General features: G+C 48.8%; 1 long non-coding RNA gene across 1 annotated transcript in view; it reads right to left on the reverse strand.

The window, feature by feature from the left end:
• The window catches only part of LOC119974596, a 45,793-nt gene that overhangs the window by 15,685 nt on the left and 16,847 nt on the right, over window positions 1–13,261 (reverse strand). The window contains exons 4-5 of the long non-coding RNA XR_005462528.1: window positions 6,306–6,326; window positions 4,690–4,710 (exon numbers count right to left, since the gene is read on the reverse strand). This is a non-coding gene — a long non-coding RNA (uncharacterized LOC119974596). The remainder of the gene's footprint in view (window positions 1–4,689; window positions 4,711–6,305; window positions 6,327–13,261) is intronic.

Below are 13,261 nucleotides of genomic sequence, written 5' to 3' on the forward strand. Positions count from 1 at the left end.
ATGCCACGGGATCGGTCAAGTCGCTGAGTGGGGACCTGTCCTGCCTGTCAGGCAGGGGTGCACTGATGAAGCCGTGCAATGACAGAGGCGCTGTACAACATCACCGAGTGCTACATTAGGGTCCCTTTGTGCCGCGCCCACAAGAATGACCTGGCAGCGGGCTTTGCTGTCGTGGACAGGATCCTCATAATACAGAGAGCGATCTATGGGGTGCACTTCGCCATCGGCCACCAGTGGAGATCAGGGCTGGGCTCATGAACAGTATGGGGACCTACTCCATGAATATTCAGGTGGTCTGTGACCAATAGATGTATATCCTGCACGTCTGCGCTCGTTACATGGGCAGTGTACATGTCTGGTTTATCCTGTCACAGTCGTTCATCCCCGTCATGTTGGTGCCCCCCCCCCACCCCCCCAGACCGCGAGGCTGGCTGCTGAATATCCTTTGCGGTCGTGTCGAATAATGCCTATATGGAGACCACAGACAGATGCTGAGTCTGGCTACAATGATGCCCATTGTGCGACAAGTGGTGTGGTCCATTGGCCTGCTGAAGTTGCGCTTCCATTTCCTGGACAGCTCACGACGGATCTACCAGTACCTGTCGCAGAGGGTCGGCCGCTTCGTTGTGGCCTGCTGCGTCCCCCACAATATAGACCAACAGAGGGATGATGTACTGGAGGAGGAAAAGTGGGCGCCTGTGGTTCAGGAGGATCATGGGGAGGGCACGCCTCTCCAAATGAGGAGGATGGGGTGGGTGGGTGGGAAATGTATGCAACATGGGGGCTGGATATGGACTGGAAGCTCCACGGGGTCACTGTCAGGGTCAGCAAGCACGGGAGGCGGTGATCGCCGCAGGTTTCACAAAGTAGGAGGGTTGGCGTTTTCTCAGCAGAGGCACTGACATTACTGAAATGCACCACCTCACTAGAGACAATCCCTTCCTTCGTCACCAGCCAATCGACGCACATCCCCCACAATCCACCACCTTAATTCCCACTCGACCGCATGCACAAGAGCCCTCCATAACACATCCACATGCGGCATAACCCGCTGGGCTCACACGATTGCTTGTGGAAGTGGGCATAGTGCGTGCCATGGACGATGATGACAGCGTAGTCTGCGATGAGCTCTGAGCTGCAAATCGTCAGACAATGTCTGACTCATGGCCACAATTACGCACTCCACCTGTGTGGTTACTGATCCGGGCTGGGCATTCCGACACAGAGCAATGTCGAATCATTGGGAGTTCGGTGGTGTGGACGTCCACGGGGTGGTGGTGGTGGTGGGGGGGGGGGTGGGTAGAATAGTACACCCACCGTGCTCAGTCTTCCAACATCCCTCGGACACCGTGGGACACAGAACACTACCCGACCCTTCAGGCATCGGACATACCACAGAGTCAGCATGCATTGGTGTAACAGTGTGTATAATTAGAAACGTTACATACACGTGACCTCGCCCATTTAACTAACCTGTGCCCTGTAGCCGTGCCGAAGTACTCAGCGCATATAACTTTCTGGCCGTATGTGCTCTATCACTGTGTCCTCGGGCTTTGCAGATGGTACAGCAGGAATAGAGGAGAACTATTGAGACTCCTGCCCGGCGACGTGGCTCCCCATTGCCACTCGTTTCCTGAGGCGGCACAGCATGGGTGGGCCAGGCTGCTCCTCGAGCGTCCTGCATGGTTTGGTGCCACACTGTTCTGCCGGCTGTCCACCAGATGTACCATCAACAGAACGGGGGATATCTGAGGTGCCATGGTGTTCTGGGACGCCCACGCAGGAGTCAGCGGCACAGTTGCAGCACCTCCTCCTCCCTAGGAGTGCCCAGAGGCACCCGGGCCTCTCCATGGGGCGGGGTTGCGATTGTTGACAAGCGACGCGGCAACAGTGACACCTGGCGCTGCCAGTCTTCGAGGCTCGCTGTGGTATCGACCAGGGACCTAACATCAGCAGCGATGGAGTTCAGGGAGTGGGACATCCCTGTCTGGAACTGTGCCAGCTCCCTCTGGGACTGAGCGACGCCATCAAGCACCTGGGAAATGCCACCGATGCTCTCAGCGATGTCCTGCTGAGACACAGCCGGACTGCGACGTTGGCTCTGGTACATGGCTGCCTATGAGATGGCAGACCTGTCCTCGGCTACGTATGATGCATGCACATGAAGCCCCATGCCTTGCATGACATGATCCATGGCACTGCCTCTACCACGCACGCCACCCGTGCAGTGCCAGCCTGAGAGGCAGCCTTGAGCGGCACCACACGCTGCTCCTGGATTCCTCCAACTGCGTCTGCAGCTCCTGGAATCCGGTTATTATCCCGTTTTCTAGTCCCTGGGTGTGTAACTGCATCGGGTCTATGTGTGGGCCTGGTACGTCCAGGACCGCGGGAGCCGTCTGGGCGGCAGCTGTTTGCTGGGGGCGGTCTTCCCACTAGCTGATCGCTTGGCTGCTCCTACCTAAACCTGCTGTACTTTTACAGCTGAGTGGTGCGCACATGTGAGTGTTCCAGGAGCCTAATTACTAAAGTGCCCAAACGAGGTGAGAGTCTCTGCGACGGTGGAAAATGTCTGAGACAGTAGTGACGAAAATTTAATGTCGTCATCAGAGCCAACGACCGGGGTCTCCTGCGTCTACCCTTGGTCCAATGGTACCTGTGTCATCCCCGTCTGGTTGCCACTGTCCGTCTCTGTCTATCCTCTGTGGTTCCACTCTCTTGTGGCAGTCGTTCATCTGTCGCTCCTCTGGGTGGCAGTCATCTCTGTGAACATCCTCTCGGTGGCAGTGCGCTGTCTGTCCGTCATCTGTGTGGTAGTCCTCTCTGTGTCAGTGTCCTTTGTGTCAGTGTGCTTGGTGGCCGTGCCCTGGTCTCTGTGGCGGTAGCAGGGCTCCCGTGACATCTGCCCGCGCTCTGTGGCCTGCGTCCCTGGGGTCCTCAGGAAATGGCGCTGGCCTTGGGCGTGGTGCCCGCGACGACCCGGTGCTATCGGCGGCTGGTCGTGTAAGACGGACTGGGTGAACGGGTTGATTGGGTGGGGGGGGGGGGCTGGCTTGAGGGGGTGGTCTGAGAAACGATGGTAAGAGCGTGAAGTAAGGGGCTGAAGTGAGGAGTGGAATCGGGGCTGTGTGAGGGGGTGGAGTGGGGGCTGGGATGTGGGTGTGGACTTGGGGGCTGGGGTAATGCGGTGGAGTCAGGCACGGGGTTTTACTTGGTGGCGCACCTTCGACCTGGCAACCGTCAACCTCTGGTTTCTCGGCTCCGAGGTCCAGGTCCCTCTGTTCATGGATGGTGAGTGACTGCAGGATGGGTGGACCCCACCAGTCTTTTCCTACTCATTTAGTTTGTGGACGCTCTTATCCTTTTGGTGGTGGTGGGGGGCGGGGGGGGGGGGCGGGGGGTGATGGAACATGAGTGTTATGCCGTCCGACGCATGCAGCGCAGCTGTTAGGTATATGATGGCATGGGAAAACGGGGCTGCTGGCAATATTGCTTGCATGGGTGGATGCAGCTCCTGCGTGTCAGGGAGGAGGTTGTGCCACTCTCCCAGGGACTAGTGGTGGTGGTGTTAGGGGCACGTTGTCCTGTTTGATCTCGTGCAGCTTTTTGCGTATCTTTTTGCCGGTCCATGGGGTGTGCCTATGGCGCTTAGGGCCTGGTCCAGCACCCTCCCCATACGCGGGTGCCGATGGACCCGACTGGGGCAAAGGACCGCACTCCTCTCCTCTTCTGCCTCCAGGAGTGTCAAGAAGCGGCACAGAATCGCCTCTCTCAGCGGCCCGCTTATGCTGTCATAAAATGCTCCAGCGGATATGACAGCGTCAACACTCTGCCGCTCGATAGGAGTTTCCCGCCCATAATGTGAAAAGTAAAGCCACCGTTCTCATTTTATGTTCTTGCCATCAGCGCACGCCACCCGCTGGGCTCCCGCTGGCCTGGGCTTGTTCGATGGGAAATAACATGTGCAAGTGGCGGGAAGCGAGCAGCTCTCCGCCAGCGAAATGCGTGCAGCCAACAAACAGGCAGCGATGTGGCGGAGTGGGGGGGGGGTGTGTGGGGGGTATTTGTATTTGTATTTTACATGCGACAGAATAACCCTGAACAATGTTGTAGTTAGCCTGTCCGTTCAGTTTCTGAGAAGTAATTGTCGCTATTCAATGCGCATATCGGCTGACATTGTTAACGAATGCCATATTCTCAAACTCTCAGTCAATTGGAGGTGATGCAAACCTCGTTTAAACTCACCACCAGCGAACTGTTCACCCGACCAACTAATGTTTATTTCACATTGTAGTGCAAAACTGTGGTTGCTCCAATTTCGCAATTATATTCTTTGCTCTGTCGAAACTGTTCATGGTTAGCGGGATAAATAATTTTCTGCCCGTATTCAGCTTCGATTGAAAGCAAATACTGTTCAGCCGTGACAGCAAATGTATCTTGAAATCCGCTTTGACGTGACCAGAGGCTCCTTGAAATTGCATGTACCCTGAAATGTTGTCACTTCAAACAAATGATTAATGTGATGCGAATATTGTTGCTCACACGAGCGGTTTCGCTGTTAATCTGAGGACCTTGCTACTCTCTCTGATTGCGCGCTCTCTCTCTCTCTACCTTTCTCTCCCCCTCTTTCTGTGCCACCAAACAACATCATCAAATTTAATGTAAAATTGCAATGGATTCTTAGTGTCTTACGCGTTCGAACAAGTTGGACTTCTAGAAAATGAAAAAAAAAGATAAAAACCAGTAAATATTAAGAGTAGATTGGAAATCAAACATATTATAAACGAAATATGTTAAAATATGACGTTACCTTGTGTCAAGATGCTAACATATAAGATGCTAACAAGATGCTAACATATAAGACCATAAGACATAGGAGTGGAAGTAAGGCCATTCGGCCCATCGAGTCCACTCCGCCATTCAATCATGGCTGATGGGCATTTCAACTCCACCTACCAGCATTCTCCCGCTGGAGACCATGGACCAGGACCAGGACCATATAATCGAAGATTCAAGCTATAACCAGAAATATTATAGCTCGACGTAAGAGCTCAGTGTCAGTTTGGAGACGAATTCGGCAGGTAGCAGAGAAAATGAAAGTTGATGGGAAGCGTCAAGAAGTATTCTTCGTATAACCATTTTTATAAAATCATCTCACAAGATTAACTGCAAAATACCGAGTTCGAAATGTTGCTTTTGTCAATGTGAATCGTTGTGACGTTCTTCCTCCGATGAAGGCATTCAACATTTAGCACAAATCAACTGGTAATGAATGTACCGTGACCCTGATGACTTGCACTAAATTTCAAATATACCGACTCAGCCTTTGCTGACGAATAGAGTGGGCAGAGGCAGAAGGTCTTCGGTGTAATTCTTGCATAATGCTGGGTCCAAAGATGAGAGGCCTCCCGATATCGCAGGACAGTACGTTCAACAGTATTCCCACTCTGCGCTCAACTATTTTCAGTTTTGAAATCGCTAACAATGTCATATAGAAGGAAAAGTTATTCCAAAATGGATTCAACAGTTAACTTTGACCTCCAGATTCTAATTTAACATGTTGCAATGCACAACACTAAATTTTCATATTTTCAAGGCATTGCGTATTTATCGGAGATTTGTTTGGCATATTATGTTCCAGCATATCATATTGAACATCTTCCAACTACCCGGTTAGCACAAATTAAATGTCCGTAAGGGCTCTCCTTCTGTTGAAGTTTTGAAAATCTGCTTTCATGTGCTGAATTATTTTCCTCAAATCTTCCAGTGTACCCTAACAAAACGAAACAAACGGACACATTTTAAAACAATTTGTTACATGCTCCTGCTTTGCTCAACTCAAAGTGTTGTTTTCGGTAACTAACTCCGCTTCTGTCAGTCAATTTCATAAACATCTATGTTGGAACTGCAGCACACAACCACGCGATATTCAAGTTGAACTCCAGATCACAAAATTACGTACATTTTCACCAAAGTCACAAGCTGATATCTCAAGTCACCGGCAGATTAAAAAAAACATATAATTCCTATTTCGCATGAACGCCTTGTTCTTTTTACTAAATGTATCCAATTTGTTCATGCTGAACTTGCAATTTTAACATGATTGAAGTCTTCTATCCAGTTTTAGAACAATTGAATACAATCGTATAGTGTTCTCGGGTCATTATTGGCTGACACTTGCCCCGATCGGTTAATTCTCACAAGTGGTGCTCTCGCTCTCTCACTCCCTCTTCTTTTGTCACAATCATAGAATCAAACAATCAGACGTCAATTTCCTGAAGACGTGCGATACTGTCTATCTGCCTTACCGCTTTTAGCGCGTACGAGTTCTTCAGGAAATAAAAAGAGAATCAATGTTCAGAGTGCATTGAATAACAAACATTTTCCAAATTAATATCCAAGAGATACCAGACAACCTTGTGGTAAGGTCTACCCTCATAAAAAAGGCATCACGTTTAATAGTGGTAATAATGCCCCCTGGAAGTAAAAGCATTAGTTCAGTTTTAGGAGGAAGGCAGACAGAGAGTGCTAATGAAAAACAATGTTGTAGGAGTTAACCACCCAAAAACCTTTGGACTTGTAATCATACTTTAGCATCATCTCACAATAGTAGGAGAAATATAGACGCATTTTATTCATCTTTACAACACAAAATGAGAAGTCAGAATGTGCTGTATAAGATGTTTCAACATCAACGTTTAACAGAAACCCGCCTATGTGCTGGAGACGGCCAATTGCCACATGTTTGTTTTCAGCGGTAATCAAACGGTTCTCAATACAGGAAAGATAAATGCGCATCTGGAAATTATTTTGGAGCACATCTGTGAGATTGCGGCATGGACATATCTGATCTTGAACTCCAGAATCGCTATAATTAAATAAAAATATAAAAACATATGACGGTGAATGTGTATTGTTTGAGTTTAAAAGATAATCCATGCTCAAAGAGAGTGTGCTGGGTTAATTAATATTTTTTAAAAATGAGAACGACTTTACAATCACACGTTTTTAAAAAAAAAATCAATTACGGGATGTGGGCGTCGCTGGTTAGGCCAGCATTTAGTGTCCATCCTTAGTTGCCCTTCAGAAGTTGGTGGTGAGTTGCCTTCCTCAACCGCTTCAGTGCTTCAGGTGTGCAGATACACACATTGTGCTGTTCTGGAGGATGTTCCAGGATGTTTTCCAACGACAGCGAATGAATGGCGATATACTACCAAGTCAGCGTCGTGAGTGACATGGAGGGGAAATCACAGATAATGGGGTTCCCAGGTATCTTCTGGTCTTATCGTTCGAGATGGCAGTGATTGGGGTTTGCAAGCTGCTCACAATGGAACCTTGGTGAGTTACTGCAGTGCATCTTGCAGAAAGCACACAAGGCTGAGGGCAGCAGAGCAGAGCTTCTGATTGGCTGTTCTGGAGAGATTGGCATACGTGCAGTGCGGTCAGCGTAAGTTGAAGGTGTACCGGCTCAAGTAACCCGCGGAGGCCGAGTGAAGGCAAGCATCCAGCAGAGGGCAGCAGAACAGAGCTTCTGATTGGCTGTTCCGGGGAGATTTGCATACGTGCAGTGCGGTCAGCGGAAGTTGAAGGTGTACCTGCGCAAGTGACCCGAGGAGGTAGAGTGAAGGCAAGCATCCAGCAGAAAGCAGCAGAGCAGAACTTCTGATTGGCTGTTTCGAGGAGATTTCCATACGTGCAGCGTAAGTTCAAGGTGTACCTGGGCATGAGACCTGAGGAGGTGGAGTTAAGGCAAGCATCCAGCAGAGGGCAGCAGAGTTGAGCTTCTGATTGGCTGTTCCGGGGAGATTGGCATACGTGCAGTGCGGTCAGCATAATTCGAATGTGGTTTGTGAAGGGGCTGTTCTCGAGTGACAGCTTTACCCAAAACACTACTTACGTAGTGTCTCCCACCCATCCTCCTCCTCTAACCAAAAAAAATGTCCTGTCCGTCGGATTGCTGAACTCACAAGTTTTTGTTTTTTTTTGTTTTAAGTTTTCAGTAGTTCGGAAATTAGTTCAGTGGGAATGTAGGCTAGGGCAGTTGAATGTTCCTCCTGCAGAATGTGGGAGGAAAGGGTCACCCCGAGCGTCCCTGCTGACTACATCTGCAGGAAGTGCACCAACTCCAGCTCCTCGAGAACCGCTTTAGGGACCTGGAGCTGGATGAACTTCGGATTATACGGGAGGCGGTGGGAGTTATTGAGAGGAGTTATAGGGAGGTAGTCACACCTCAGGTAAAAGAAGAAGGTAGATGGGTTACCGTCAGGGGAGGGAGAGGGAACCGGCAGGCAGTGCAGGGATCCCCTGTTGTCGTTCCCCTCCATAACATGTATACCGTTTTGGATACTGTTGCGGGGGACGACTTACCAGGGGTAAGCAATAGGGCACCGGTCTCTGGCACAGAATATGTCCCTGTTGCTCAGAAGGGAGAAGAGGAACAGAGCACTTGTCATTGGGGACTCCGCAGTTAGAGGAACAGACAGGAGGTAATGTTGGAACGAAAGAGACTCACGGTTGGTGTGCTGCCTCCCAGGTGCCAAAGTTCGTGATGTCTCTGATCGTGTTTTTGGGATCCTTAAGGGGGAGGGGGAGCTTTCCCAAGTTGGGGTCCACATAGGTACCAACGACATAGGTAGGAAGAGAGATGGGGATTTGAGACAGAAATTCAGGGAGCTAGGTTGGAAGCTGAGAGCTAGAACAAACAGAGTTGTTATATCTGGGATGTTACCTGTGCCACGTGCTAGCGAAGTTTCCTGGATAACTGGGGCTCATTCTGGGGTAGATGGGACCTCTACAACCAGGATGGTCTTCACCTGAACCAGAGGGGTACCAATATCCTGGGGGGGGGGGGGGAGATTTGCTTGTGCTCTTCGGGGGGGGGGGGGGGGGGTTTAAACTAATTCAGCAGTGGGATAGGAACCTACATTGTAGTCCCAGTGTAAAGGATGTTGAGAGTAGTGAGGTCAGGGATCGGGTTAAAAGTTCGAAAGAGGGCACTGGCAAGCAAGACGCTGGTTTGAAGTGTGTCTAATTCAACAACAGGAGCATCCGGAATAAGGTGGGTGAGCTTGCATCATGGGTTGGTACCTGGGATCTTGATGTTGTGGCGATTTCGGAGACATGGGTAGAGCAGGGACAGGAATGGTTGTTGCAGGTTCCAGGATTTAGATGTTTGTGTAAGAACAGAGATGATGGTAAAAGAGGGGGGGGGGCGGTGTGGCATTGTTAATCAAGGAAAGTATTACGGTGGTAGAAAGGACGTTTGAGGACTCGTCTATTGAGGTAGAAAGGGCCGAGGTTAGGAACAGGAGAGGAGAGGTCACCCTGTTGGGAGTTGTCTTTAGACCTCCGAATAGTTCCAGAGATGTAGAGGAAAGGATTGCAAAGATGATTCCCGACAGGAGCGATAGTAACAGCGTAGTAGTTATGGGGGACTTTAACTTTCCAAATATTGACTGGAAATACTATAGTTCGAGTACTATAAATGGGTCAGTTTTTGTGCAGTGTGTGCAGGAGGGTTTTCTGACACAGTATGTAGACAGGCCAACAAGGGGCGAGGCCACATTGGATTTGGTACTGGGTAACGAACCCGGCCAGCTGTTAGATTTAGTGGTAGGTGAGCACTTTGGTGATAGTGATCACAATTCGGTTATGTTTACTTTAGCAATGGGCAGGGATAGGTATATACCGCAAGGCAAGAATTATAGCTGGGGGGAAAGGTAATTATGATGCTGTTCAGCAAGATTTAGGATGTATATGATGGGGAAGGAAACTGCAGGGGATGGGTACAATCGAAATGTGGAGCTTTTTCACGGAACAGCTACTGCGTGTCCTTGATGAAATGAAAATCACTTATTTTCACGAGTCGGCTTCAAATGAAGTTACTGGGAAAATCCCCTAGTCGCCACATTCCGGCGCCTGTTCGGGAGGCTGGTACGGGAATCAGTATGTACCTGTCAGGCAGGGAGGAAGATGTCGAGCAAGGGAACCGTGGTTTACTAAAAAAGTTGAAGGACTTGTCAAGAGGAAGAAGGCATATGTTAGGATGAGAAATGAAGGCTCAATTAGGGTACTTGAGAGTTACAAGTTAGCCAGGAAGGACCTAAAGGGAGAGTGAAGAAGCGCGAGGAGAGATCACGAAAAGTCGTTGGCGGATAGGATCAAGGAAAACCCTAAGGCTTTCTATAAGTACATCAGGAACAAAAAAATGACTAGAGTAAGGTTAGGGCCAATCAAGGATAGTAGTGGAAAGTTGTGTGTGGAATCAGAGGAGATAGGGGAAGCGTTAAATGGATATTTGTCGTCGGTGTTTACACTGGAGAAAGACAATGTTGTCGAGGATAATATTCAGGTTCAGTCGACCAGGCTAGATGGAATTGAGGTTCACAAGGAGGTGGTGTTAGCGATTCTGGAATGTGTAAAAATAGATACGTCCCGTGGGCCAGATGGTATTTATCCAAGGATTCTCTGGGAAGTCAGGGAGGAGATTACAGAGCCTTTGTCCTTGATCTTTATGTCGTCTTTGTCGACAGGAATAGTGCCGGAAGACTGGAGGATAGCAAATGTTGTCCCCTTGTTCAAGAAGGGGAGTAGAGACAACCCTGGTAATTATAGACCTGTGAGCCTTACTTCGGTTGTGGGTAAAATGTTGGAAAAGGTTATAAGAGGTAGGGTTTATAATCATCTTGAAAGGAAAAAGTTGATTAGCGATAGTAAACACGGTTTTGTGAAGGGTAGGTCATGCCTCACAAACCTTATTGAGTTTTTTGAGAAGGTGACCAAACAAGTGGATGAGGGTAAAGCGGTTGATGTGGTGTGTATGGATTTCAGTAAGGCGTTTGATAAGGTTCCACACGGTAGGGTATTGCAGAAAATAAGGAAGTATGGGATTGAAGGTGATTTAGCGGTTTGGATCAGTAATTGGCTAGCTGAAAGAAGACAGAGGGTGGTGGTTGATGGCAAATGTTCATCCTGGTGTTCAGTTACTAGTGGTGTACTGCAAGGATCTATTTTGGGGCCACTGCTGTTTGTCATTTTTATAAATGGCCTGGAATAGTGTGTTCAAGGATGAGTTAGTAAATTTGCAGATGACACGAAGGTCGGTGGAGTTGTGGATAGTGCTGAAAGATGTTATAGGATACAGAGGGACATAGATACGCAGCATAGCTGGGCTGAGAGGTGGCAGATGGAATTTAATGCGGAAAAGTGTTAGGTGGTTCAAATTGGAAGGAGTAACAGGAATGCAGAGTACTGGGCTAATGGCACAATTCTTGGTGGTGTAGATGAACAGACAGATATCAGCATCCAGGAACATAAATCTCTGAAAGTTGCCACCCAGGTTAATAGGGCTGTTAAGAAGGCATATGCTGTGCTAGCCTTTATCAGTAGGGGGATTGAGTTTCGGAGCCACAAGGTCATGCTGCAGCTGTACATAACTCTGGTGCGGCCGCTCCTGGAGTACTGCGTGCAGTTCTGGTCACCACATTTTAGGAAGCTTTGGAAAGGGTTCAGAAGAGATTTACAAGGACGTTGCCTGGTATGGAGGGAAGGTCTTACGAGGAAACGTTCAGGGACTTGATGCTGTTTTCGTTAGAGAGGAGAAGGCTGAGAGGTGACTTAATAGAGACATGTAAGATAGTCAGAGGGTTACATAGGGCGGACAGTGAGACTGTCCTCCCTCGGATGGTGATGACCAACACGAGGGGACATAGCTTTAAATTGAGGGGCAGTAGATATAGGACAGATGTCAGAGGCAGTTTCTTTACTCAGAGAGTAGTAGGGGTGTGGAACGCCCTGCCTGCAACAGTAGTAGATTCGCCAACTTTAAGGGCATTTAAGTGATCACTGGATAGACATATGGATGAAAATGGAATAGTGTAGGTCAGATAGGCTTCAGATGGTTTCACAGGTCGGCGCAACATCGAGGGCCGAAGGGCCCGTACTGTGCTGTAATGTTCTATGTTCTATGAGTTGAAGGCCTTGAACGTTTTGGGAAGGAGGAGACAGCAAGCATGCTACTTTGTCCTGGATGGTATCAGGTTTCTTGAGGGTTTTTGGAGATGCACTCATCTGGACAAGCGGAGAGTATTCCATTACACTCCCGACTTCTTACTTGTAGTCGGTTGCCAGGCATTTTTCTTTTTTTTTGGTGGGGGGAGGGGGAGGCGGGGGGGGGGGGGTGGTCAGGAGGCGAGTTACTTGCCGTAGGATTCTGAGCCTTTGACCTGCTCTAGAAAAAACAGTATTGTTTTTTAATTGAGGGTACCCAATTCATTTTTTCCTATTAATGGGTAATTTGAGCTTTAACAGTCCACCTACCTTGCACATGTTTGTGTTGTGGGGGAGAAACCCACGCTAACACATTATGAATGTGCAAACTCCACAAGGACAGTGACACATAGGCAGGATCGAACCCTCGGCACAGTGAGGCAGCATTGCTAACCATTGAGCCACAGCGCAGCCCAATCGCCACTGTATTAATCTGGCTAGCCCAGTTCAATTTCTTATCAATGGCAAGCCCCAGGATGTTGGTTGTGGGGTATTCAGCGACGGGAATTCCGTTGAATGTCAAGGAGCGATGGCTAAATCTCTCTTATTGGAGATTGACATTGCCTGAAAATTTTACGGTACGAATGGAACTTGCCACTTGTCAGCCCAAGCCTGCATATTGTTCAGGTCGTGCTGCATTTAGGCATGAACTGTTTCTTTTTCTGAGGAGTTGCGAATGATGCTGATAATTGCGCAGTCTTCAGCAATCATCCACACATCTGACCTTACAATGGAATGCATGTCATTGATGAAGCAGCTGAAGCCGTTTTGGCCGAGCACACAACCCTGTGGAACTCCTGTGGTGATGAGCTGGTGCTGAGATGATTGACTTCGTTCTACCACAACCATTGTAATCTGAGCCAGTTACGAATTCAACCAGCGTAATGTTTCCCTACAATTATCAATAATTTACGTTTTGCTAGGGCTCCTTAATGTCATACTCGCGCAAGTGTTGTCTTGATGTTAAGAGCAGTCGCTATCACCTCACCTCTGTCAATCAGTACTTTTGTCCCTGTTCGGACCAAGGCTGTAATGGGGTCAGGAACTCATTTACACTGGCAGAACCAATCTGCCGTTGTCGCTCCGGTGCCCGCTTCTATGTCGGATGTGTCGTCCGGTGCTGTTGTTAAACTATTCAAATTTAATGTGGACAACTATCAGAAGCACATGGTCATACCTCGATTTTTGCGAGAGTGAAGAGAGTATATTTTGCAGC

The sequence above is a fragment of the Scyliorhinus canicula genome, chromosome 12 (assembly GCF_902713615.1).
Source record: "Scyliorhinus canicula chromosome 12, sScyCan1.1, whole genome shotgun sequence".
NCBI lineage: Eukaryota > Metazoa > Chordata > Chondrichthyes > Carcharhiniformes > Scyliorhinidae > Scyliorhinus > Scyliorhinus canicula.